Source organism: Acomys russatus, chromosome 28, assembly GCF_903995435.1.
Source record: "Acomys russatus chromosome 28, mAcoRus1.1, whole genome shotgun sequence".
Lineage (NCBI taxonomy): Eukaryota > Metazoa > Chordata > Mammalia > Rodentia > Muridae > Acomys > Acomys russatus.
Window position 1 is genome coordinate 36,283,856 of NC_067164.1, and position 6,000 is coordinate 36,289,855.

The following is a 6,000-nucleotide window of genomic DNA, read 5'->3' on the forward strand; positions in this document are numbered from 1 at the left end:
AGGTGGATATCTGTGAGTTCGAGGCCAGCCTGGTCTACAGAGTGAGTTCAAGACAGCCAGGGCTACACAGAGAGACTCTGTTTTGAAAAACAAAAAAGGAAAAGAGACAAAATTTATAAAGATGAACAATATTAGGGCTTAATAGAATGTTCTTTTTCAAATATTTTCAGTTTTAGTTCATTTTTCCCATCAGAAACTGGATGAGTTTACCACAAACAAGCAGCTTAAAAATGTAACCGACTTGGCCAGGCAGTGGTGGCGCACACCTTTAATCCCAGCACTTGGGAGGCAGAGGCAGGCGGATAGCTGTGAGTTGGAGGCCAGCCTGGTGAGTCCAGGACTATCAAGGCTACACAGAGAAACCCTGTCTCAAAAAACAAAACAAAAAAGTTTAACCAACTTAACCAAAACAAAACATCTGTTGTGGGGCTGGAGAGATGTCTAGCAGTAAGGGGCACTGACTGCTCTTCCGGACCCTGGTTCAAATCCTAGCACCCACATGACAGCTCACAACTGTCCATAACTTCAAGATCTGATGCTCATAGACACACACGCAGGCAAAACACCAATGCACATAAAATCAAGGTTAAAAAAAAAAGTTACATTGTTTGAGGCAGCCTGGTTTACATATCAAGTCTCCGGCCCACGTCTTTAATCCCAGCACTCAGGAGGCACAGGCAGGTGAATCACTGTGAGTTTGAGGCCGGCCTGGTCTACAAAGTGAGTCCAGGACAGCTAAGGCTACACAGAGAAACTCTGTTTCAAAAAACAAAACAACAACCAAAAAAAGTTACATTGTGAGACCCTGTCTCAAAAAAAAAAAAAAAATGTCGGTCCGGAGTTCAATTCCCAGCAACCAAATGTGACTCACAACCATCTATAATGAGATCTGTTGCCTTCTTGTGGGCGGGTACACATGCAGGCAGTATACTGTATAAATAATAAATAAATCTTTTTCAAAATAATTTAATTTCATTTAATGTGCCTTAGTATGAAGGTATCAGAGTAGCCGGAGTTACAGACAATTGTGAGCTGCCATGTGGGTGCTGGGAATTGAATCCTATCCTTTGGAAGAGCAGGCAGTGCTCTTAACCACTGAGCCATCTCTCCAGCCAAATAAATAAATCTTTAAAAAAAAAAAAAAAACGTTCAAGTTAAAAAAATTGTCAAAATACTTAAACCTGTTCACCTTCTTGTCAATAAAAGCTATTAAAAGCCATTTTACAAAATTTCTTATTTACATTTCTGTATACTATGGATTATTTAGTGTTCAGCTTCTAAAAAATAGTCAATTAAAAATTTTATAATATAGAATCATAATTTAATATTATAACAGTTATTGACGCTACAGAGACAGCACAAAGTTTCAGGCTTCCTTGGGCACTGCACAAATGTGGTTGACAGACATACATTCAGGCAAAACACCCATGCATATAAGATAAAATATAGAAAATAAGTAAATATAATTATTAAAGACTCAGTAGGATTTTGGAGGAGGGGTCAAGATAGGATTTCTTTCTCTGTGTAGTCCTGGCTGTCCTATAACTCATTTTGTAGACCTACACTGGCCTCCAACTGTGAAGGAATGTTTTGAGTGGATATAGCAACTGTCAATAAACCTCTATTTAGCCAATCAGTGGGCCGAAGGACAGGAAGTGGCCAGCAGGACTTCCTGGAGAGGGGGCGGAGCCAAGGATTGACAGTTAAGAGGGGAAAGAGGACTGATGGCAGTTGATGGACAAGGAAGGAGGAAGAAGTGTCCGAGGATCAGATTGGCAAGTGCTTGAGCTCTATGTATGTTATGAGATTTAGAGTAGCTTGTTTTAGTTTATGAGTGGATTAGAATCAGTTTAGATTCTGCCTGCTGTAGTGCCTGCAGCTTTAAAGTACGTTTCAGTTTCTCTGTGTCAGTCATCGGCTTCCTAGGCCAAACAGATACAATTTATTGTAACAAAATGGCGCCCAACTTATTTCTTGTATCCACACCCTTGAAAAAGATACTTTGTTATAGTTTAGTGGGAGGAATACACTGCTATGGTTCCTCCAACACACTATGGCAAAGGTTCCTGGGTCCTTTTTGGCCTTTTCTTGACTTTTGTTGTTCAAGGAGAAAGGCAGAAAGCTGAGAAATGCCAGACTAAGTTACCAACAATGAGAAGGGGAGAAGGTACCAAACTCTTTTCCATAGAGTTGATAGCAGCTGAAATTCAGAACTTCTTAGCTGCAAGGTGTTTGTCAGCTCTCTCTGGAAAGGGTCCACCTATGCGAATTAGCAATAACTAATTCAAAAGAATGGTGCAACTGACTCAAGACTTAGATTTTTTTTTTTTTTTTTTTGTTAACTATTGAATATTACTTGAGAGTTTTCTAGATTTTGACTGGAATTGAGGTGAAATATTCGTGCAGGGCGGTGGTAACCCACACTCTTAGTCTTAACACAGTGGAGGAAAAGGCAAGTGGATCTCTGTGAGTTCCAGACCAGCCTGATCTCCACAGGGTGTGACCTCCCCTGCTGATAAGTTACTTGCAAAAACAGCCTAGGATTTAAACCGACAAATTTTTCCTTAATAGGCATGCAAACTGCATGCTTCCCACATCAAAAAGCCTTTGTATGCTGAGTTGAGATGTCACTGCTCTGGCAGCCAGCTTATCCCTCTAAAGGTGAGCTACTTTCATGGGAGACAGGTGACGGTCACACCAGATGCAAAAAGGCACCGAGGACTTACAGGTGACAAAGTACACGTCAGCCTAGTTAGATCCCAAAAACTCTAAGGCTAAAATTCATATACTTAAAAGGGTAACCTTAATGCCTTTTCTTTTGCTCCAGGCAACCAGCTTGTCTCTAAAATGGGATACATTTTCTCGGGAGACAGGTAGCAGCCTAGCCTGTACATTAGGCACCACAGAGCCTAGAGAAGGACATTTAGTTTAAAAGGTGGATGTGTCCTCCTCCTATGGAGAGAAGAGGTAAGACAAAAACACCTGCAACAAAGGTAAAAACCCAGGTACAAGATGCCTAGGGTATGGATAAACTCTAAAATGAGAGTTTATATAAGTGTGAAAACCCAGGTAGAAGATGCCTAGGGTATGCATAAACTCTAACATGGGAGTTTATATAAAGTTTAAAAGGTGGAAGCATCCATCCCCAATGGAGAGAAGAAGTGAGACAAAAACACCTTCAATAAATGTAAAAACCCAAGTACAAGATGCCTAGGGTGTGCATAAGTTTATCTAAGGCTTAATGCCTCTTCTTTTGCTCAGGGCAATTGGCTTGTCTCTAAAATGGAATACATTTCCTTGGGAGACAGGTAGCGGCCTGGCCTATGTATCAGGTGCCACAGAGCCCAGAGAAGGATATTTAGAACTATGCAATCTTGTTTTGATTTCAATTAACTAATGATTGTATGCTCTTTGCAATGGTAATATTATACTTCCTCTTTGAAAGAGGTCAAAATAAAACAGACCTGGATGAAAGAGAGACTGCTAACTTAAGTCAGTATATATGTACATGAATTCAAACTACAGAACCAGCCTCGATATTCTGTGCGTCCTGTATACTTCATGCATTTATAGTTTTAGAACTGTATAGTGCTTGTGAGAAATTATATATTTTCAGAACAAAAGTACAAGACGCTGCTGCATCAGACCCGACAGGATGCATCCTCCAGCATGCTGAGATGCCGACATCCTGCATTCCTCATGTTCCAGACACTGCTGCTGCATCAGACCCGACAGGATGCATCCTCCAGCATGCTGACATGCTGACATCCTGCCTTCCTCATGTTCCAGCCACAAGTGATTTGGTTGCTGTTCATCATCAGAACAGCACATCTCCCAGGAGAGCTTCTAAGAAAGCTCCTGGTTCCAATTGGTCCAGCATTTCAGATTGTCCCACACAGGACTTTCTTTTCTTTCCTTTTTTTTTTTTTTAAGATTTTATTTATTATATATGCAGTGCTCGAAGGCCAGAAGAGGGCATTAGATCACATTATAGATGGTTGTGAGCCACCATGTGGTTGCTGGGAATTGAACTCAGGACCTCTGGAGGAGCAGTCTGTGCTCTTAACCTCTGAGCTATCTCTCCAGCCCCTGAATAAGTTTGTTTTTAATTTATTGCACTATTCAATTTTATCACAAGAATATACATCGTTGGTTCAATAGATAGATAAGGTAAAATATTTAGATAAAGCCTTCAAAAACCTCAGAGACCTACAGAATGTGGCATTTAAAGAATTTTTTTATTGTTTTGAGAATTCTTTGAAAATGAGACAGGTTGACTCCTGGCAACACCCAGCCTGCCTCAAAGAAGGTAATGAGCATCTAGAAACCTCATTATGGAGATGGCTTCAGATATGACAAACCAGCCAGTGGGCCCAAATGTCCTTATTTTCTGCCACAGACAGAATTCTGCCTGCAATGGGCAAGCTTGAATGCAGGTGGAGTTGACAGCCAAACTTTGCCAAGACAGGGTAGGCAAGTCCTCAACAGTTCCTGCTTCACAAATATGCCTGTCAGATATGTTGGGCCAGAAGGCCGAAGATGATGCTCCAACATGTGAAAGAGTTTTGAGTGACTGTTCAGGCAGTGAAGTGTCTCTGTCATTTTTTTCATCTTGAAAGCTGCTAACCTGCACTTCCTATTTACTCAGCTAATTAATTTTATTCTTTATCAAGTCTCTGATGGGGTTGAAGACAGCGAAACATTATAAGTATAACATGAATATAAGGATTGTTTTGTGGTTCTTGTGTGTGTATATTGGTGTAATAATATAAATGTATAAGTAAAAGTTTTTTTTTTAATTAGACTAAAAAGGGGAATTGTGGAGGAATGTCTTGAGTGGATGTAACAACTGTCAATAAAACACGGGTTAGCCAATCAGCTGGGTAGAAGGACAGGAAGTGGAAGGCGGGACTTCCTTGAGAGAGGGAGGAGCCAAGGATTGACAGTTGAGAGGGGAAAGAGGACTGATGGCAGTTGATGGACAAGGAAGGAGGAAGAAGTGTCCGAGGATCAGATTGGCAAGTGCTTGAGCTCTAGGAATGTTATGAGATTTAGAGTAGCTTGTTTTAGTTTATGAGTGGATTAGAATCAATTTAGATTCTGCCTGCTGTAGTGCCTGCAGCTTTAAAGTACATTTTAGTCTCTCTGTGTCAGTTATCAGCTTCCTAGGCCAAACAGATATTGTAACATCCAACTCGGATTTTTTTTTTTTCTTGTTTTTTTGAGACAGGGTTTCTCTGTGTAGCCTTGACTGTCTTGGACTCACTTTGTAGACCAGGCTGGCCTGGAACTCAGCGATCCACCTGCCTCTGCCTCCCGAGTGCTGGGATTAAAGGCATGCGCCACCACGCCTGGCCCCGGATTTTTTTAAAGTAATACTTGTTTAGCTCTTCAACAGAACACCTGAAAGACCATTTATTTCCTTTTTCCCTGACTTGGCAAGACACTGATAGACATATAGCTTGTATACACACAAGTTGTGTGTGGTACTGCACATACCTGTAATCCTGGTACTTGGGAGGCCAAGGCAGAAGACTTTCTAGGCCATTCATGCTACATAGTCCCAAGACAACCTGGGCTATATGAGACCCTATCTGGGAATAAAAGGGGGAGGATCAAAGGACATTGAGCTTGACGTCAAATTTGTCTTCCAAACTTTGGTCAGTGTGTAAAGAAACCCAGAGAAAAAATTATAGGTTGGACAAATGGTAAAGCACTTGTCACAAGCAGTAACACTAGGTTGGATCTCTGGAACTATGCAAAAGTTGGTCACAGTAGCATGAATCTGTGATTCCAGCAACTAAAGAGAAATGAGTGGTAGAGCAATCCCAGAAACTCAGGACCAGCCAGTCTACCACAGGTGAGGAAAAGACCCTGACTCAAACAAGGCCCAGCAACTGTTCTTTCACCTTCATGTGTATGTGCATAAACTTTTTTTCCTAGGCTAGACTCACCAACCGGGTTAGAGACAGCCCATGGGCTGCTGTAGCCTCAACACTG